General features: G+C 42.8%; 1 long non-coding RNA gene across 1 annotated transcript; it reads right to left on the reverse strand.

Annotated features, from left to right (window-relative positions):
* Positions 1–5,045: 5,045 nt before the first annotated feature.
* Positions 5,046–12,005, reverse strand: LOC310706054. Its single transcript, XR_014525599.1, has 3 exons — positions 11,767–12,005; positions 9,992–10,095; positions 5,046–7,250 (listed from the first exon to the last, which is right to left on the reverse strand). It is a non-coding gene; the product is annotated as an uncharacterized lncRNA (long non-coding RNA).
* Between the last annotated feature and the right edge of the window lie 10,458 nt (positions 12,006–22,463).

Here is a 22,463-nt window from a genome sequence, read left to right on the forward strand (position 1 = left end):
AAGACAAACTAATTCGAAACTAGTTTCAAAGTGTTGGTGCTGACCTTTAAAGCCCTAAACAGCCTTGGCCCAGTATACCTGAAGGAGAGTTTTCCACCCTCCATCGTTCAGCCCAGACACTGAGGTCCTCCTCAGAGGGTCTTCTGCTGATTCCCTCACTGCGAGAAGCTAAGTTACAGGGCACCAGACAGAGAGCTTTCTCGGCAGTGGCCCACTCCCTATGGAACACCCTCCTTTCAGATGTCAATGATATAAAAAACTATACAACTTTTAGAAGACATCTGAAGGCAGCCCTGTTTCAGGAAGTTTTTACGGTTTTATGTTTTTATATACAGTATGCTGTAAGCTGCCCAGAGTGCCTGGGGAAACTCTGCCAGATGGGCAAGTTAAGGAGGAGGAGGAGGAGGAGGAGGAAGAGGAGAAGTCAGTCATGAGCTTGGCTTGGCAAAGTTGACAAACTGGACTGTAGAATGGATAAACATTTAAATTCCACTTAATCATATGAAAGGATCTGAATAAAAAAATGCCAATTTTGTCCATTAGGTGGCAGCCTAATTCCATTTTCAGGCACCTCTAAATCAGCCGGGTACAGTTTTAGGTTTGTTCCGATCTGCTTTTATAGCACCTGTTCCTTGGCAAATACTCAGCCGATGACGACCGCTCAGTCCAGTAAAAAACATTGCATGAGCCTCCGGCCTTCAAGTGGTGCTTCAAAGAATAAACTGTTACAGGGGAACTACATGTTTTCAGCTGCTTTGTTACACAAGGGAGTAACACTTTGCTCTATCAATGGGTGGCCAGATACAAAGTAAAAAACAAAGCAAAGCATAACAAAACAAAACAAAACAAAACAAAACAAAACAAAGCACCATACAGGGCTCCTGGACATTTAACAGTTGTGTAAAAAGAGGGGACTTCAGCCTGCGTAGCCAAAATGCTGCTGCAATTTCATGGCTACATAATGGTGGTCACTACCAATGAAGTTTCAAAATAATAATCATTTGTTCTATTCTTATTATTCTTGAGGCATTAATCACCTTACAAGCCACAATCTCAAGGTGATGTATGAGAAAGCTAACTACAGGAAGGCTTAATTTGCTGGTCATCAGAGGTGAATGAAAGCTTTGCAATTGGTTGATCATTCAGCAAACCAGATTTTCAACACCATCCTGGGACGGTGGCCGCAGAGCTCTGGGACATCCTAAAGTGTACAGTGGTACCTCTAGATGCGAGCGGGATCCGTTCCGGAGCCCCGTTTGCATCTAGAAGCAAATGTAACCTGTGTCCGCGAGTCTGCACGTGCACGGGTCACATTTCGGCGCTTCTGCGCATGACGTCATTTTGCGCGTCTGCACATGCGTAAGCGGCAAAACCCGGAAGTAACACACTCTATTACTCCTGGGGTGCCACAGAGTGCAACTCAAACACGCTCATCCCGAAGCATATTCAACCCGAGGTATGACTGTACATGAACTTGGACAAAGATACCAAAATGGGAACATGTGGCTACTGTGGACTCCAGTTTAAGCCCAGCACTCTCTTTATAACACCTTTCGATACCCTAAATAGAAGCCTTTTTCATAGGGGAAAGGGGGGACTTTTGATATATTGGATGCAAAATTTTGGCACAGCCCTAACTACTAATTGCAACTACGGCTTGTGCTGGAACAAAGCTGTGTTAAGCAGCATTACCTTGTTAGAGCATGGCTAGAACTAGAAAACTATTAGTTGTGTAATCATCTGATTACTTTGTCCAGATGAGCCTCTAATCATTGTCATAATGAGGTTTTCAGTATGCAGGTTTTTCTAATGGGCTCTGTGTCACATTTTATGACTCAAAGAAGGTGGAATTTGCATACCCCAAGCCAAGTTTGGAAAGAGAAAAAAGAAACTTGGAGGTAAGAGTGTTGCAGTGATTCCAATATGCCCAGGTAAGGAGAAATGTTAGTAACAACTCACATGAGATGGGCTGGTTACAATTTCTGAATTGACTGCATTTGAAAGTGTAGCTTACCTCAAGTCTAGCTATAATTGTTATCATCAGATATGTGAAAGTAAGCATTTTAAGTAGAGCTGTGAAATTATACTTCTGTTCCTAACCGTGTCTAGTGAACAATTTGAATCAAAGATCCTGCATTCGATTGTGCATAATCAATATACAATGTTTTATCGTCAAGGTTTTGACACTTCTATAACACCTTGTGAATTAAGTGTGTAATTCTAGAAAGGGAGGATCTGTTACTTCCAAACCCCTACCAGAGCAAAAGGTAAGATTGCCTCTCTCTCTCACACACACACATACCCAACGGGGTGCCAACTTCAATAAAATATTGGCGGGCCCAAGTAAACCCCACCCTACATAATCAATCATACAATGTGTTGCACACACACAATTTCAATGGCAATGATAAGGAATTTGGGAGGGTCAAATATTTTATTGGGGGAGCAAAGGGACCTAAGGAGCTGGCTCCTATGCACCCCATTTTGGTTATTTTTTGAAAACGACCAAAAACCCTAAATTTGTTCCAATGGAAATTAGTTGTGCCAGCTCCAGACTGGTATGGATGACACCCCCGCCCCCAAATTCTTGGTCCCCCAAGAGCTGAATCTGGTGGGTATCCTTCACTTGTCATGCTGCACTACCACTTGACAGGGATAGCCTAGCTTCTGTTGTTTATGCTCTGGTTGTTGGCATCGGTCCATCTGGAGAGACGATGGAGTGTGCCTCCAGGGGAGAAGTCAAACTGCGTAGTGACCTCCTTAAGACACAAGCCAGGGCAGTGTGTATGGAGTTCTGAAGATCTCACAAAAACCAACAGGACAAGAATAGCTAGCATTTCCACCTTAGCAGTCCTGTTGCTTTTAGTATCTATGTAGGAGATGGAAATTCACCAAGTGCAGATTGTCATGCCGAGGTTCAGTGGTTTGAGAAACTGCACATACCAAAATTCTCACTGCTACACAATGTTAAAAGTTGAGTGCATGTTGGAAAGCTGCCAATTCTACCAGAGAGAATACGTTTAAATCAAGACTTACGATAGGAGAAAAATATATCAAAAGAAGCCAGCTGGCTGAAAAATGGCAGCAAAACAATGCATACAAGTTTTATCTCTGCTAAAGTGACTCCAGTAATTTTCCAGTAATACTTATTTTCATATATACAGTATCATAGCTATATAGATATGCACAATATTCATTTTGTCCCTTATGTCATTTAGTCATTCTATCCAACTTTATTCTGTGTAAATTCTTCAACCCAAGCACACCCAAACATAGGAATTTTTTTAAGTCCCATTAATCTCACTGAAAGGGACTTGAGTGCATGCTTGACACACCCACTAAAATCAATGGAACCCAAAAGTCCTTAACTTGGGTTGTCTCAAGGTAGCCGAAACAGTTTGCTTATATGTTCATCCTCAAGTCATCAACACTGATTAACTTCTTCATTGGGATTTGGGCCTGAATGTTCAAGGAAAAGTGCAGGTGCCTGGAAGGTTTCTTTTAATCAAGCACAATTTGTAACAATCACCACAACTTCACAGAGCACATCTGTTAAAACATCATCCTTCTGATTTCACTTTCCTGGGATTGTGGAGCCAACATGAGACAGCCTCAACTTTGATCTTAAAATGACAGCATGAACTTGAAGTTTGGCCTGAAGCCTAATAATAATTGTCAGAGCTGCTTCCAGATCCTAGCTCACAGAGGATCACGCTAGCCAGCGGTCACTTGTAAAAGTCTTTTATTGAGTTACAGTTTCCATTCTCAAGCTGCTGCGCGCAACTCTACGTCTTAAGGGTTAGACCGGCGAAGCTCCGTCTGAGTCTCCGCCCCCTGTGCACCAGCTTACTAACCTAGCCTTACTCCACCTTTTCCGCCTGACCATTCTTCTCTGGGTTCCTCTGCCCCCCGGGGTCTCTTCCTTCCGGGATTCTTCTGACGCTGACCCCCCGGGCACTCCTGTCTCCTTGCGCCGGGCTTTAGGACCTGGCTCCCTTTCCGGGCTACTTACTGCGCCACCTTCCTGTGCATTTGAACTTGGCGCGCGCGCCCAACCTTCCACTTTCCGCTTAACCGTTTCTTCGCTCCCCGATGGAGGTGTGGCCACTCCTGACTCGTGCCCTCCCTCCTGTTGTGAGCTGCCAGCGCTTGATACCTGGCGCCCTTCCTCTCCCCTGCTCTCTGGCGGTGACGCTGGTCCCGATTTCCAACTGCTCCCCTCTGAGTCCCCTCTGGCCCTTTCTTCCTGGGGTGTCCCCCTAGGCTCCCCCCTTGCCCTGGCCACTGGTGCTCCTTCCTGTGAATCTTCCGATTCACTGGAAAGACTCGGAGATCTCGGGTCGTCGTCATCACTCATCTTTTCTTCTGCCTCCTCCCCCTCGCTCTCTGTTTCCTCCCTTGCCCTTGCCTCTGCTCCTGAACCCCTGACAATAATGTTCATATTAAACTATTAGCCATAGTGGCATCTCATTGCTGGCAGTAAAGAGAGAGAGGGAGAGACTTTAAATCCCATGCTTTGGTCAAGATCTGGGAGCCACCTCCAAAACCTAGGAGCTAGGACCAATAATTGACAAGAGGTATATTGCCTCCAATATAATCCATTCTCTCTCTCAATCGGTTAAAAAATCAATATCTCATACCTCTATTTTACACACACACACACACACGCATGCACACACCACTTTCTTTGGCACCATTACTATATTACACTTTTCACAACTTTCCCTTACCACCACCACCCCTTTTTTTCCATCCAAGCAAACAATACAGCATCAGAGAAAATGATAATCTGATCTCATCCACCATTTAAGATTGTCACCACCATGGGGTTTCTTGAAGTCCTTAACAATCCCTGATGCCATCAGCACACTTACGCTCAGCAGAAGGAGGTTTGCAGCACTGGGGGCCTCATTCAGAAGGCCCCAGAGCAGAATTGGAAATGTCTCTTCAGTTCATGTTAGTGACATCCATTTTAAAACCAGAAGATCCACAGAGTGCAACGAAGGAAGAGATTTTAAGTCATAGGTAAAATTCTTGGAAGTGTGTTAATAATAATAATAATAATAATTTATTATTTATACCCCGCCCATCTGGCTGGGTTTCCCCAGCCACTCTGGGCGGCTTCCAACACAATATTAAAATGAAGTAATGCATCAAACATTAAAAGCTTACCTAAACAATAGAAGAATAAAAAAAGAGCCATGTAAAGAGAAGTGAAGGCTAACAACACAAGTCCTTATCCTCATTTTCTTCCAGGGCTGCCTGAAAAGTTGTATGGACGATCATGCTGCAGAAGTCTGAGCCAAATTCTGGCTTAACGAAGCTGGAGAGGACAGTGTTAGACTCTGCCTCCTCTGAGTCTTCCTTGTCCCATTATCCCTCCTGTCTGCAATTCCCCACACTGAGCTTATCCCGGAGTTCTTCCCCCAACACCACAACCCCATCCGTTAAAAAGACACAATTCACCTCAACTGCAGAAGGGCTTCCAGGGCCAAGACAAGGATCATGGGGTACTCTCCAAATTGGCCCAGTTTCCCCAGGAGAACAGAGGAGAAATGTTCTCTAGGACAGAAAATGGGAATGCAGGGAGTGTGGAGAAACTGAGCTCTTCAGGAGTGAAATGACTTGCCAAGATGATTTCAAGGGAGCCAAGGCTGTGAAGGAGACCCTCACCCCAGGAGACAAAGAGAAGGGGAAGAAATCCAACTGACAGTCTGAACATGCTGTCCAGAGAAGTCCCCCCTCCTATCTATACTACCTAGCTAAAATGCCCACCCAAGCCTAACTTCAATCGCAGCCCTAAGCCTACACCTAACCCTAACTATCCCTCTATATATAAAATATATACAAAATGAATATATACAAAGTATATAAAATATGCACAATTATGCACAAAAATAAAAACGTAAAAATAAAAATATTAAAGAATAAAAATTTACAATATTAAAGTAAAGGGCAACAGATATTAAAACAAAATAAAGCATATTTAAAAATTAAAATAAAAAATCAAATAAAAGTCAAAGTAATCAAAAAGTAAAAAAGCAAATAATAATCAAAAGCATCTCCTGAACCTCCTTTCATGAACTCCAACCATCCCTCTGCTCACTAACCCACAATGGACCCTTGCACTTGGTAGCTTTTAAGAGAGAAGCAAGAGATGTCACAAAGGAGGGCAAGTCTTTGCTACCATAGTAACCCACCCACCTTGACCCTGGGCCTACCTTGCTCCTCCTGAGCTGTGATGCTTCTTCAGAACTTTGAGGCACTTTCCGTTCTATCTGCAGGTTTGCTGAATCTTCTCTTACCTCCATTCCCCAACTCTAACCACGCCTCTCTCCTCTGACCTCCCCTGACTAACCCACAATGATCTCCTGCAGCTGGTGGCTTTTAAGAGGGAAGCAAGAGATGTCACAAAGGAGGGCAAGTCTTTGCTACCATAGTAACCCACCCACCTTGACCCTGGGCCTACCTTGCTCCTCCTGAGCTGTGATGCTTCTTCAGAACTTTGAGGCACTTTCCGTTCTATCTGCGGGTTTGCTGAATCTTCTCTTACCTCCATTCCCCAACTCTAACCACGCCTCTCTCCTCTGACCTCCCCTGACTAACCCACAATGATCTCCTGCAGCTGGTGGCTTTTAAGAGGGAAGCAAGAGATGTCACAAAGGAGGGCAAGTCTCTGCTACCATAGTAACCCACCCACTTTGATCTTAGGCCTACCTTGCCCCTCCAGAGCTGCGATGTTTCTTCAGAACTTGGGGGCACCTGCTGTTCCATCTGCAGGTTTGCTGAATCTTCTCAAACCTCCTTTCACCAACTCTAACCACTCCTCTCTCCTCTGACCTCTCCTCCCTAACCCACAGTGGGCCCCTGCACTTGGTGGCTTTTAAGAGAGAAGCAAGAGATGTCACAAAGGAGGGCAAGTCTTTGCTACCGTGGCAACCCACCCACTTTGACCCTGGGCCAACCTTGCCCCTCCTGAGTTGTGATGTTTCTTCAGAACTTGGAGGCACATTGCTGTTCCATCTTCAGGTTTGCTGAATCTTCTCTCTTGAGGTTCCCGTCTTCATTTCAGCTCATTCTTCATTCAGCCACTTTTCTAAAGGGAAGCCATTCTCATGTCCTTTGAAATATAGTAGAAGACTCCCAGGTCTAGGGGTGTTCATAGCACAGGATTTGACAATCTGCTATGCATGCAGCGTTCAACCTTGGGCAGCAACTCCAGGTAGCACTGGTGATGTCCACTCCCCCATCTGAAAATGCAAAGGAAAACTGTTTATGCATGTGACTTCTTCAATGAGAGTATTATACACCCCAATATGGTGTGAGGAGGCAGTACCCACGAAGGAGGAGTGGCAGTTGAGATTGATGGAACATGCAGAATTAGCAAGTTTAACTAGTAAAATTGGAGAACAAAATGAAATAGTTTTCAAGGAGGAATGGAAAATGTTTCTGGACTATTTAAAAAATGATTGTAAATATGTAAGCACACTCAGAGGTTTGGACTAAGTTCATAAGTAAAAGTTATTGTGAGAATAAAATTGAGATAAGAAGGCATAGATTAGTTATAATATGCAGCAGTAAAAGATAATCATGAGAAAACTATGGAAGGGTGGCAGGGAAGTCAACTTTTTAAATGAACATGTACTGGGAAATGTTGGATCAATTGTATTTTATTTGTGAAATTTTATGAGTATTTTTTTTAAAAAAAGGGAAAGAGCTACTGCCGGTCATTTTAGATGGTGCTGAGATAGATGGGTCAATGGTCTGACTCTGTCCAAGGCAGCTTCCTATGAATATTCCCCTTAAGTAATTTAGCTGAAGACGAGGAAGTTAACCACAAGACTGACAGTTCCTTTTTTTAAGAGACAATATGAAAAAGTTTCTGTTCTATATACAACAATGCAAGTACAAAAATCCTGAATAGGAGGCGGCGGCAAAATTCCTACCTCTGTAATAAAGCCATATAGGCAAAGTGACCTGTCCTGATGGACTAGATGTCACTTGAGGTCCCTTCCAACGGTACAGTTCTATGATGTCAACTGCAACAGATGCTCCAAAATTACAAAAGGGGAAATTTGAGCATCTGAATGCAGCTGCACCTTATTCTGAGTTCCTGCACAAGCCTCTGTAGCCCCTATCCTGTTGTCACACACACACAGCAAGGGGTATTCAGAGGTACACCCCCCACAAACACCAAATATGGAAGCTCTCAATTTATTTTATTTATTTATTTATTTTTATTACATGCATATATCACCTTTATCTTTCAAGGATCTCGAGGTGGCTGACATAGTTCTCCTCCTCCCCAATTACATCATCACAACAGCACTGTGAGGGAGGTTAGGTTAAGAGATGGCGACTGGCCAGCAGCATAGCTAGGAAGAAGTGGAGGGAGTGGGCCATTTCAGGTGGCACTTTGTTGTGTGTGGCATCACCTCCACAGCAGATTTGGAAGTGAGCAATAAGCACCCATTCCATTCAAATGAAATGGGCGAGCCCTGAACATCACCACAGGAAAGGAGATCCCATCCCCACCCTCCACAGCTTCCTCTTTCCGCCCCATTTCAGAGGCAAAACAGTTGGTGGGTGCAGTGGATGTGCACCTAGGGAGTAGGGAGGGAGAGGGAGAGAGGGAGAGGGAGGAAGGGGAGAGAGAGAGAGAGAGAGAGAGAGAGAGAGAGAGAACCTTGAGCGCAAACTTGGACACGAGGGCTTGGGGGGGGGGACTCGCAGAGGGGAGACTGTTCTCCCAGAAAGTGGGGTTGTGGGTGCTGTTATGGAAAGGCAGACTAGCAGGGGCGCCAACTTGGGCCCCAGACTGTAAGATATTGTTTTTCCCTTTATGTTATGAATGGACAATCATTAGCAAAAAAGTGTCTGGCTGGTTTCAGATCTTGTGTCTGTCATTCACCACAGCCAAGACAGATTCTGTGTAAAAGGTGTGAAATTCAGCCTTCAGGGTTTAAAATATAGTTTCTTACTTTACGGTACTGTTGTTGAGTGGGCAAATTTAAATTGTATGTCTTTCTAGTGCCTTACTCCATTATTGTTAATTGGGCAATCCCATAGAATACAGTAAATCACTATTGTTTCTCTTCAGCGCCATGTAGTGGTAATAAGTCAGTGACCTGTAGTTGCAAGTCATAGACCTTGCCCCCTCCCAAAAACCTATTCCTGTGGACTATCATAGTCTAGGAGAGCAACAGTGGACTGTGTTGGTGGAGCTATAGTAAAGGAGGAAATAAATCTCTTTCACAGGGACAGAGAACCTGTGACCCTTTTTATGCTTTAAGCATAAACCCTTTAAGCAACTTCCAACTGCTTTGTTCCCAATCAGTAGATAACCCACAAACTTCTGCTGGAATCCCACAACTTTTTACACCACAAATGTTCTGGTTTATGTTTGACCCACTTCTGTTGTGCTATAATCCCTCCAGAGAGCAATATAGTGTCATAGCATTGGGGAAGCTTTGCAGAACAAACTAAAGCAATTCACCATTCACAAATGATCATTGTGTCCAGAGCATATTGCAAAATACACCTGCAAAAAACACAGCAGTCTATAGTGCCCTTTCTATCAGTTCAGGTATGACTGCTATGTAAAGCCATCTGTCCAACTCATGCACCCTTTGCAAGAAGATTGGATTGAAAATATGGGTGAAATAATTTTTCAGAAGTTAATCCTTTTGAATTCAGTGAGGCTTGCTCCTAGATAAATGGGTCAGGATTGCTGCCTTTACCTCTTCACTGCACTACAGCAATGTTCCTCCAAGGCATACAAACTTCTCCCACAACAACCCTGTGAGGTTGGTTAGGCTAAGTAAGAGACAGTAACTGGCCCAAGGTCACCCAGTGACCATCTTGGTGGAGATTTTAATCCTGGTCTCTCAGGCCCAAGGCCAACGCTCTAACCGCTACACCACACTGGCTACTAAAACTCCATGCCCTCACCCCACATCCAGTTAGGAAAAGGGCAAGCAGAAGAACTTACTCAGTTTTAGTGACCTGGGAAAAGACAGAGCAGATTCTTGGCCAGGATGGTTCAGTCCATGGAGGGCATCTGGCATGGGTATTTTTCTCAATGGACTGCATGATCTGCAATGTGGAGGAGAAGAGTTCAGAACAGGTCATCCCTCCAAAAAAAGGGGGGAGGGGGGAAATAGTAACCGGGTCCAACTGTACAAAGGAGGATTGGCTCCTAGAACTTCCGTGCACTTTTGAAATAGACTACTTGTTCATTTTCCATTAAATAAGCATTAAATAAGGCTGACTGAAAAATAATAATTAAAAAAGGCTGAAGCAGCATCAAGAGTTTTGCTCTCCAGACTGAAGGGAGCTTGGCATAGCTTGGTCAGAACAAGACACAGCCTTAGGAGGGCATACCTTCTGGAAGATCTCCAGGCTGCAGTTGGGGGCATGTTTCTTGATATCTCTGATCAGCTGGTGGAGATGGAGCCATTTCAAGAGCTTCTCCAGAATACATTATCTAGCAAGGCATCGTGGACATATGGCATTTAGAGGTAGGTGAATCTCTGAAGTGTTGGTTTCTCTCGGTTCCTCATTTTTCTAAGAATTGTCAGCTAGCAACTCTGGACAGCTAATGCTAAAGCAGCATCTGAAGCTGCCTGGGGAGCTTATCCACTGGCCAATGAACAGGGCTAGATGATAATTTGAGACCAGTTTACCTACAAAATCATCTTACCCCATATCTGCCCACTCCACTGCTTTGATCGATGGAACTGGCACTGTTATAAGTGCTACATAATACTTGTTTGGCACATACACACCATGTGCATTTACGTGTGCACACACACAGGCTGGCACCCATCTGAAGACTTCACCCAGAGCAAAAATAGTGGCTAGCCCCCACGCCACTTTGTAGCTATGGCTCTGCTCTAAACCTCTTGTTGACTAGCTGAACATGCATGGATCTGTGTATATTAAAATAAATCACTTCATTTACGATGGGGGGGGGAAGTCCCCCTTCTTTATCCCAGGCCTCTGTTCTGTGCCATTAAGAAGTGTGTGACAAGCAGAAACTCAGTAGATCAGGGGTAGCCAAAGAAGTGCTCACCCCCCATGCTTTGGACTAAAATGCTCATCTTCCCTGATTATTTATCATGCTACTTAAGGCTGATGGGAGTTGTAGTACACAACACCTGGACGGCACCACCTCTGTGGTGGAGCTCGGTTGGTATTGTTGTTGTTGTTTACTAAATTTATATACTGTCCTACATCAAAAAATCACAGGGCAGTTTACAGATTAAGAACATGAGACTCTTAATCTCAGGTAGTGGGTTCGAGCCACAGGTTGGGCCAAAGATTCCTGCATTGAAGGTTGGACTAGATGACCCTGGCCCCTTGTGAGGCTTTCAAGGCATAGGAGCTGCGGAAAGAGGGTGGTTCGGGAAGGGCTCTGCATCTCACGCTTTAATGGCAGCTTCGCAACGCCCCTTTCCTTTGCAGCATCTCCACCAGATGGCAGCGTTTTCCCCACCAACTCCTCCTCCCTGTAAACCGGAGATCACCCGGCAGCAGCTGCAGTTGGGGAGAGAGCTGCAGTTGCCTCCGAGGATACTTCCATCTCCTTGCTGGAACTGAGCAACACAGAGGGTGGAGAGGAAACAATGAAACAGGGCAGCAGAAGGAAGCCACAGCGAGCGCTGCCGGGGAAACAGCTGCGCCTCTGCTCGTGCAGGAGGAAAGGAAGCCAAGTGCGCGCAAAGCTTAAAGGAAACGAACAATGGACAGGACGTGGCGACCTACCCTTCTCCATCTCTCCAACGACAGCCGGCAGAATTCCTGGCGCTTTACGCTGCAACCCTCATAAACACTTTTCTCTGGGAGTGAATCCTGCTGAACCAGTCAGGCTTTACTGCAAAGCAGACTTGTGGAGGATTGCATTGCAAATACCAACAAAAAAAAGTGCACGCACCGCTGTAGGTACCTTGCAGCTCCAATGCAAAGTGAAGTTTGCTTTTCTTAAGAGTTTCTTTTGCTTTCTCCACCCCAGGCAGGGCAAAGACAGATAGTGAGATGCAGATGGAGCAGAGGGATGCTTTTGCTTTTTGTCCTCTCTGCATGGCCGGTGTATTGCTGTTGAAAAACTTTCTGAACTTTTCCTCAGCTTTGCAGGGCGTTTCCTGTCTTTCAGTGTTTTCATTGCTATTCCCAACAGGCGCCCGTTTTTCAAACTGTCTTGACTGCTTGTTCCAGATTTCTCTCTCTCTTCTTCTGTCTGCAAGGAGAAAGATTAGCTCACCATTTGAATCTCCACACCTCTATTTTCGTTGCTGCCAAGGCAGAGCTGATCCTAACAAGACAAGCAGGTCTGGGAGTTTTGTTTTCTGCAAGCTATGCTTAATGCTCCTTATTACCTCCAGCACCCTTTCCAAAGGGATCATCAGCTGCAAGAACCGGGAGAAATATTCTTACCTGAACACCACATCCAGACCTGCCTCCGTAGCTTCTGAACACTTCACTTTCTAACCCCCCTCTGCAAAACTCCTCCCTCCAAACAGATTGAAAAGTAACTTTAGAGTGACTCAAACCCCATGCTTTTAAGTGGAAGTTTTACACCCATTTCCAAATAAAAGTAGCCTCACACCTTTTGAATATCTACATAGCCTCTGCCTTTCTTTCATTTATTTATCTGAAAGTTTTAAGCAGCCTTTCAAGACAAGATAGTCCTCTTGAGACAGATGGCATAAAATGAATTATATATATTATATACATAATTTAGTGAAAGGTTTTCACAGGAGCTTGAAAAGAACTGATTATCTTTTCATGGTAAAAACTGGTGTTCTGCACAAAATATTAAATAGCCTCAATCCCACACTTAAAAAAACAACACCTTAAGATATAATTCTGGAGAAATAGCTGTTGGCTTGTCCTTGGATATGCATCATTAACTATAATTGGATTGTAGAAATATACTTTGGTTTTCAACTAAGGCTGAATCATGGGCATAGCTAAGATTTATTTTAGGGGGCGGGCTTTAGGTTAGGGAGGGCAGAACTGAGTTATCTGCAATATAATTGGTCAGTTAGTTAAGCTCAACAACTTTTTGCGGCAATCTCCCCTAAAAGCAACTTTTTGGGCCCTACTGATAGCACTACAATGTCAAAACTGGCAAAAGAGGTTTCTTGCCATTGAGCATGTCTTTATTTTTAATAAATAATAAAAACAAATGTTGCCAATTTGTCATAGTGAGAATAGACTCATTGAAGTCCATTTATTTCAGTGGGTCTACACCTAATATGACTAACAATTAATATCACCCATACTGGCTATTTATGTTATCAGTGTCTCTCTACATATGCCCAGATCATGAGGCCAGCCTTTTAGGAAGGTGAAATCCCTTTAAAAAGGTTGACTATTCTAACAATTACAGTATCAATATGTTACCCTGCTTTCACAATATATGTTCCTCTAAATATGCCTAGAAACAATTTCTCTGTGTTCAAGAACTAAGCCATTCTATAACACGTTTGGGGAAATTTAACACAAATGGGATGATAGGAGAAAATTGCAACCCTGACCCTAAACCACCAGAGGACAGCCTGGTATCACTATGGTGAAGTCTTGACTTTCTAGTACTGTATATGAACCAAAATACATAGTGTGGATAGGCATTGTTTTGTATGGGTGTTTTGGAATGACCTTACACAGGGAGCAATGGAGGTAAGTCACAGTGTTTCTAGAATGGCACTCCCTGAAATAGGATAGCAAGTAACTGTTCAATGAGGCGGCTTTTCTAGAACAGTCACTTGCTTTTTAACTCCTAATCTGAAAAAACCTATACCTACCTTTCATCCCAATGTTTTTTTTTTATCCCACGAGTCTTACATCCAAGTATGTCTTCCACTGGATTATTATGAATACACATGACCTATGCACAAGACTTATGCCAAAATATGCAGCAGTTCTCGTGTCTTAAAACAAATGTTGGGAATATATTTCAATTTAACATTCGGATTTAAATATAGATTTTGCAAAATTGCCATGAAAATAAGTAGTTTTCACCAAGTCTTATTTCACATCATAATTAATCTTTAGACCTTCAGCTTTTGCAGCCTTCAAATCAATTTAAGTAAATCTGTACTTGCAGCAAATTCATTAATTTTCAATCCTGTGCAAGTTTCATTTCCGCACTACTTAGACTGACAAATTCAGATATAATGCCAAAGTGGAAGTGTTATATTAAATCTGTATCGCTGACTGAATAATAATCATGTTTAGCAGAGAAAAGCAACATCTGTGAAACTCTGGAGCCACCAACTGTTCATATTCTGCAACAGCTAGTCTGCTTTCCCACTCAATAGTAGTAGATACAGCAAACATTTAGACGTTAAGGCTGATGCCTTAACAGAGGTGCCTTGCGATCAGCAACCATGTCACAAACTGCTTTCTTAGAACTTACCCACTATGTGCCCACACTTTTCCTTGATCTTTCAGGTCAGGCCCAAATGCAGATGGAGAGGATTGGTCTGTGACCAGAGAGGATGTCCTATATTGCCCTGGTTCTCTGTGGCCTCTGACACATCTGGGCCTTTCCAAAGAAATCCTCTTGACCCATGCTTGTTTGTTGCTTACATCGGTAGCTGGAAGAATAGATCAAGGAGTGGAAGAGAGCCGTTTTCTATTACTCACTATCCTTATGCAGAACCAAAGCTAACGGGGGGGGGGGGGGCGTAGCCAAGCTTTTTGCCCCAGGTGAAGCATCTAGAGGGGTGCCATTAAAGCTCCCAGCCTGTGTGTGTCTGCAAATGTGCATGGGGGGGGGGAGAGCAAAATGGGTCTTTGATGCGGGTAAAATAAAGCCTTATGCCAGTTCACCACAGAGGTGGCTTCTGTGTGAGCACTATAGTAAGACTGAATCACATCATCACTTCATCTGTAAAGCCGCCTTTCCATAGTTCAAATCATGGTCAAGGTGGCTTACAACACTGAGATCATAAGCGATAAATAAAACACATCAAAAAATACACAGCTATAATTGATCTAGTTTCACATAAATCATTATAAGATACAAAAATAAAGATACAAATATCAATAACAGCAACAAAAAAATTCCCAGCAAACCCCTGTAAAAACCCCAGCCAACATGTTTTTCAGCAGTGTCAGCTTTTGCAGCCGGAGTCACTCAGGGACCCACCCTTTCAGGACGGGTGGGAGAAAGTCAGCAAAGCAGGGAACAGGTATTCCACAACTCACAGCCAAATGGTCTCTGACTTCTTTAGCAGCCTCTGCTTTTGTAGCTAGAGTGAGTTCAAATGTCTTATTCTAGACTTAGAACCGCTACCTGAAAACAAGAGAAAAATAATTTTTCACTACCATGTTGAATTTTCCACTGATCGGCATCTACAAAACATCTAGGGTTGTTTTGTAGAGTCAGGTGACATGAGCGAATGTGCCCACTGTCACCTGCTTTTTCATTCGTTTGGTGGTCTGGAGGAAGACTTCAAGTTGATAGGCATTATAGTATTATCCAGTCCTGGAGTTTACATTAAGACAGCCCTAACCCTTTAAGGGGAGGCGGATGGCGCTGTGGGTAAAACCTCAGCGCCTAGGGCTTGCCGATCACATGGTCGGCAGTTCGAATCCCTGCGGCGGGGTGAGCTCCCGTCTTTCGGTCTCAGCTCCTGCCCACCTAGCAGTTTGAAAGCACCCCTAAAGTGCAAGTAGATAAATAGGTACCGCTTTCTAGCGGGAAGGTAAACAGCGTTTCCGTGTGCTGTGCTGGTGCCGGCTCGCCAGAGCAGCTTCGTCACGCTGGCCACGTGACCCGGAAGTGTCTCCGGACAGCGCTGGCCCCCGGCCTCTTAAGTGAGATGGGCGCACAACCCTAGAGTCGGACACGACTGGCCCGTACGGGCAGGGGTACCTTTACCTTTAACCCTTTAAGAGCCACCACCAGATGGCCAAGGAAATGGAAATGTATTATCAATGGGGATTCAAAAGGACCCAGTCACATGTGTCACGAAGGCCTGTGTATTCACTCAGTGAGGCACAATTGTCTTGTTAGAGGCATGTGATGTTTCAGATTGCAATTTATTTGGCTGAGGCTTCCAACATAACAATTGCAGGTGACTTCTGGACCAGCACAAACAAGAGATCACAGTATATTCTCATTTTTAGAGATAGAACTGTAGAATTGCAGCTCAGCCACTCTTCCCTTTGGATCCTGACACCTTCTCCTGCTGCAGGAGCAGAGGTAGGGGAATATTTATCAAGTAAGGCCCTAAGTATATTCACAGCTCTAACAGTCCCCCACTCCCCTGTAAGACTAAATTATCTGTAACAGTTGAAGTGGATCGTAAGAGAATACTGGGAAGACACAAATTATTCTCATTACTGTCTGTATGTTGCATTTCTACAGTGAAAATGTAGTTAGCTTGAGATTTAGACATGCCTTGATGCCAACAGTTCATGCACACATTGAATCCCAAAGTATTCTTCTATGGTACCAATTGCTATGTGACACACACAGGAAAGGAGGGGGTACAGCAAAACTTCAGCCTTCCTGTGCATCATTTACTAGAGCAGCAATTTATAAACACTCTGTGACATCAAGGCCACTCACCCAATGGCTAGGGAGGATTCAGATTTCACCACTTTCTTCAGGTTTTGTCCTCTCCGGTTTACTGCATTTATTGGCAAAAAAGAAAATATATATGAAAAGGTGTATTTTAAATTTTGTACTTCATGCATATACCAGCTTTCTGAATCACACTGACTGAATCCAGAAATAGAGGTAATCCAATAGCATGTCTTGTACTCATCTTACAATTACAGTGGTACCTTGGATTAAGAACTTAATTCGTTCTGGAGGTCCGTTCTTAACCTGAGGTACCACTTTAGCTAATGGGGCCTCTGGCTGCTTCCGCCGCACAATTTCTGTTCTCATCCTGAAGCAAAGTTCTTAACCCAAGGTACTATTTTTGGGTTAGTGGAGTCTGTAACCTGGAGCATCTGTAACCTGAGGTACCACTGTACAGCTATTCACATAATGGTATTACAATCTGTGGCTGTGTTCAGTTTGTGATGTTACTGCCACAACCCAATTCTCTGAGATCAGTTTGCCCTTGCTGCTTTCTGTGCATGTGTGACTACAGGCAGAGATTAAAGGGCCCTAAAAAAAAATCTAGGCGCTAATGACTAGCGTATTCCAAGTTGTTTTGCTTATTATACAAGTGCTTTAAACTCAGTTTATTCTATGCCAGGACACAACACACCATTAGCATGAGTTACAGATAGGTAGCCGTGTTGGTCTGCCATAGTCAAAATAAAAAAATTCCTTCCAGTAGCACCTTAAAGACCAACTAAGTTAGTTCTTGGTATGAGCTTTCGTGTGCATGCACACTTCTTCAGATACGTATCTGAAGAAGTGTGTGGCATCTGTGGTATCTGAAGAAGTGTGCATGCACACGAAAGCTCATACAAAGAACTTAATTGGTGTTTAAGGTGCTACTGGAAGTATTTTTTTTGTTTTGACATTAGCATGAGGTGATGGTAGTTTTTGCCCCCTCCTCTTTCCTCCCGAGTTCTAAGAAGACAAAACTGACACTGTGGAGTAGGAAACTGAATGACAATGCCATGCCCAAACTTAAATAAGGAGGCAGTCCGGTGGGAGCTGGCTGAGGGAAAACTGGTGATAGTGGGACAGCACCCTATTTGCCTTCAGGGACCACCTCCGTTGTTTGCTTATGTATGTTAATGTAATCAGTTTCAGCATCTTTATCAAGACAATATTGCATGTCTTTTTTAAATGCAGTCTACTATTTACATAGTTAAAGCCTTTAATAAAATTGCTTTAAATCAGAAGCCTAAGGTTGGCGATTATTCTGTTTAGTCACTGAACTGAGGTAGAACGTACTGATTTGGCTTGAAGGGCCGGACTAGAACGCTCGCTAATGGTACTTCCCTATTCTCAAATAAATATCTGAAGCTCTTAAAGACCTTCTGGCTTTGGAGCAATTTAGCAAAACCTGGGGGGGGGGCAACAGCCATATCTGGTTAATTCCTTTGAGAAGGGTACATTTCCCAACCAGCTTCCCTTGCAAGGAAGATAACGTGTCTTTTTTTGTTACAGGTCTTGCACGAGATGATTTTTCAGCTGCACTTTCAATTCTCTCCGTACCCCAGCAAGGCAAGTTTGATTTTGTGGTTAAGAACTACAGGTTGGAATCTAAACTAAAAGCGATCTTCCTTGTTTTTATGTGTATTCTCACAAGTAGGCTTTATGTAATTAGACAATTTAGAAATGTGGCACTATCCAAAAAAAAGTCACTAGCTCCACATATTCAATGGGATATTGGCACAGAATTCTTACTTAAGAAGAAGAATTGAATTTGGAATGCTTTGTTGTAAACTTATTGTATGCTTGTACAGTATAGCAAGTCTTAGGAGTGCAGATTCCCTCTGAGTGTTAACAGACTGGTCTGCAAAATCTATGTGCCCCATTTCAAAGAATAGTATTTGCAAAATGGCCTTCAGCTCCAGGCAGTTATACTATGGAGTGTTGCAAGGCACAATTTTATCTCCATTGGTGTTTTTTTACATGCTGCTGCTAGCAGCATTCATTAGATTTAGGGCAGGGTGTCAACAGCATTCTCTGCTCTTTTCCCCCACAACATCTGAATCTGGAGAAACCCTTGAAAGTAATGGCGAGATGGATGAGGGAAAACAAGCTGAACTAAAGTCCTTGGAAGCCAAGTGTTGTAGGTTTCCATGTCTGGTATTTTGGCAAATTGCCGGCCACGGATATTTAAATTCCCCTGAAGGAGCAGGCTTATAGACTGTAGTAGGACACTCCTGTTTCGTTTTGGGACTGGAAGACTAGGTCGCCTTGCTGGTTACGAGTGCCTTTCACCAGCTTTGGCTGGTACAACAGTTGTAGCCATTCCTGGACTGGGATAACTCGGATCATAGTAGCCCAGGCAATAATTGCAAGAGTGGATTACTGAGATGCACTCTACTAGTTAGTGTAGAATGCTGCAGCATGATTGCTGACAGAGTAAGACCGTCACAATCTTAACACCCCTGCTCAGAGGTGTGCACTGGCTGCCAGTTTGTCACTGGGCCAAATTCAACAGCTTGAGACCATTTACCTAGCAAGACTCTCTGGGGTTCAGTGTGGAAGATACATGATTAAAGACTGCAACTGAAATGTGATTCCAATGTTTCAGTAGGTGGTACTAATAGGGCCTTTCCTTACCCAAATGATCCACTCAAACACTTGAATCTGCAGAACTAAGTGTTTTTCAAGTGCCACATTTCTGCATTGCTTTTGGAAGGAACTGAGCTTGACAGCACCTAGTCTGGAATTCCTTGCCTATTAACATGAAAGTTTTTGCTACCTACTTTTAAAAAAAATCTTAAGCAAGCCCTACTCAATATACAAAGTGGGCATGCATTTTATTATGTAATTTTAAAATATATTTTAATTTTTTAGGCTTTTTTCTATTCACTTAATTGATTAGTAGTAGCGGCAAACATTTACCACACTTGACTGGTCACCAGAAGGCACCTGCCTCCTGTTAAGCCATGGCATAATTGGCTGGATTATAACCTGCTAGAAGGCAAAGTCAGTTAACTCAAATTTTCTCTAAGAGGGATCATTTTTTGCCACTTCCTCAGTGTATCAAAATCTGCTCTGGGCAGGATCCAGCACCCTCCAGAACAATGCAGGAATAAGGTTGGAGGGCCAAAATCAGCAGCAATTGCCTTGTTTTCTCCGCTGTATGCCGCTAGCATTTTTGCATCGCAAAGTGTGGGTACAACCAATTAAATATTACCTACCATTGTTTTGATGAATTATGCAAGAAGTTTATTTCTATTAGTTGATTTACTTTTACCCTATAGCTTCCTTACTAAGAGATGTGTGCTTTCGGAGTCTTGCTACAATCTAAGATCGCAATGAGCCTGAGCTATTCAATGTACATTAAGCCTGAACAATATTCAGCTACATTGGCACTTCTTAAATAAGTATTTCATATTTAACGTAAAGATTTGCAAGCATTCAACCCAAGTTGCCACAACAGAAGCAATGCTGTAGCTTGAACAGAAGGAACCAAAGCAATTGCCGTGATTTCAAGCCAATGGCTGGAGCCCCAAGTAAAGCTCACATCCCATCACAAATAGCCTCTCCTAAGGGCTTGCTGAATGGGGTGGCTGTTGCAGAATTCCCCAAAATTGTGCAGAGCATTCCTGCTTTCCCCATCCAGCAGGATCCCACTGACGATCAGAAAATGGCTTTTCCCCAACCCTATACCTGTATCTCTCTTAACTGGTATACTATAATAGTTTGGTCTAAAGCACAGCACGCATCTTCTTAGGATGCTGGACACTGATGTGGTGTCAAAATACTTATAGCTGGGTATAAATTTAACTATTTTAGTAAATGTTTTTTCTTCAGTAAAAACCTTTGACTTCAGTGTACTGCATAAATTGTAGCAATAATTTGATGGCAACAGAACGATTTGCAAATTTGTCTTTTCTTTAGTAGCACGTTTTCCAGCAGCAAAATGGCATGGCAGTGAGATTGTCAAAATACAAGTGGCATAGCAGATGCTGAATCTGAGCATAGCCTGAGAAAAAGCTTTATGTGCATGAGGTTCCAGATTTAATTCCTGTTATCTCCCGTTTAAGAAGCATCTTAGAGCTGGAGAACACTTCTCTGCTTGAGACTAGAGCGCTGCTACAGTGGAGTAAAAAGTACGGTTAGGTGAACCAATTGTCTTAATGTAACACAACTGTTTACAGTGGTACTTTGGGTTAAGAACTTAATTCGATCTGGAGGTCTGTTCTTAACCTGAAACTCTTCTTAACCTGAGGTACCACTTCAGTTAATGGGGCCTCCAGCTGCTGCCGCCGCACAATTTCTGTTCTCATCTGAAGCAAAGTTCTTAATCAGAAGTACTATTTCTGGGTTAGCAGAGTCTGTAACCTGAAGCGTTCTGCTAACCCGAAGTACCACTGTAGTTTAAAAATACCTACCTACAAATCCCTTAAACTGTACCCATTACTATCATACATGACATTATGCTTTTTTTTTTACACAACACAAATAGGGATGGAGGAAATGCAACTCGAAGACATATATATTTTAAGTTTCTATTGAATAAGCATTATTTTGTTAGCAAATATAGCCCTCAACTCTGAATTTTTTTTGGGACATTTAACGTTCAATAAAGTGAACTTGCATAGTTCCTTTGCCTGACTGAAAGTAGCATGAAGGCTATTTATCTGCAACTAGAGTGCTTGGTTGGTTACTTGTAGCAACCAGTTAGAATGCCCACTTGTTCAAGTTTTTTTCCTTATGGTTTAGAATCAACATCTTATTAATTAACAACTTCCCTTTGATTTTTTTGAGGGGGATATGCTAGCAGTTAAAAGTACAGCGGTACCTAGGTTTAAGAGCAGCTTATTTTATGAACTTGGATTAAAAACACTGCAAACCCAGAAGTGGGTATTATGGTTTGCAAACTTTGCCTTGGAAGCAGAACATGTTATGCTTCCTGTTGAGTGTGTTCCATTTGTAAACTGAGTAGCCCGCAATGGGATGCATGCCTCGGTTTAAGAACGCACTTCTGAAATGGATTAAGTTCATAAACCAAGGTATCACTGTATACTGTTTCACTTGTCATAGCATTGCCAAGATAATCTAACAGACATGCGGACAATAAGGGACAGAGCAGTGTCATACTGTTTCAATGCCACTTTCAAATCCCGTTTTTACCAGAACCTTAAGTAATCTAGGATTGCTCATACATAAACCCATTTGGTAAAAACATAAAATGTTTACTTTTTAATCTTCTATAACTTAAGCATGCAATCACAACAGATTTTCTATTAAAGTTTATTTCCCCTCAATTTAAATACCATATAATAACTATTAGAATGTTATAACGCTAACAAATGCAGTTGTTTCAATTAAATTCAACAAAGATACTTTGCTGAAGTATGTTACGTACAGCAAGTGATAGTATTTCATATTTTCTTACAGAGAAGGAATTACTTTATGTATTCCGTATTAGAGAATACCCTTAATCCAGTGTCAGGTTGACTACCACCAAGCTAGTAATACATTGCATCTGCTTCACTTGCTCCCAGATTGAACAGCAAAGAAAAGCACCTATCCAAGTACTGTAAATTTTTCGTCCTTAAGTTTACCAACTACCTTAAATAATTAGTGAGCTACACTTTCAAAGTATGCTGCCATTTAATAATCCTAAACCTAGTATACTCAAATGATTTATGGTTTATTTCATTCAGAGCGATTTATTCACATCACTACTCATCCAACATCCCATTTCACACTTTTGAGCTTTGCCACACACCCTGCATTTTTTTCTTGAAAAAGCAAAGCTCCGAACCACGAATGACCTTAAGTCAAGTTGCAATTAAGGGTGTGTAATATAAATTTGAGTATTAGCAGCAAGGTCAAATTATAGTTGGAC

Source organism: Podarcis liolepis, assembly GCF_965112155.1.
Source record: "Podarcis liolepis genome assembly, chromosome: 4".
NCBI classification, from domain to species: Eukaryota; Metazoa; Chordata; class Lepidosauria; order Squamata; family Lacertidae; genus Podarcis; species Podarcis liolepis.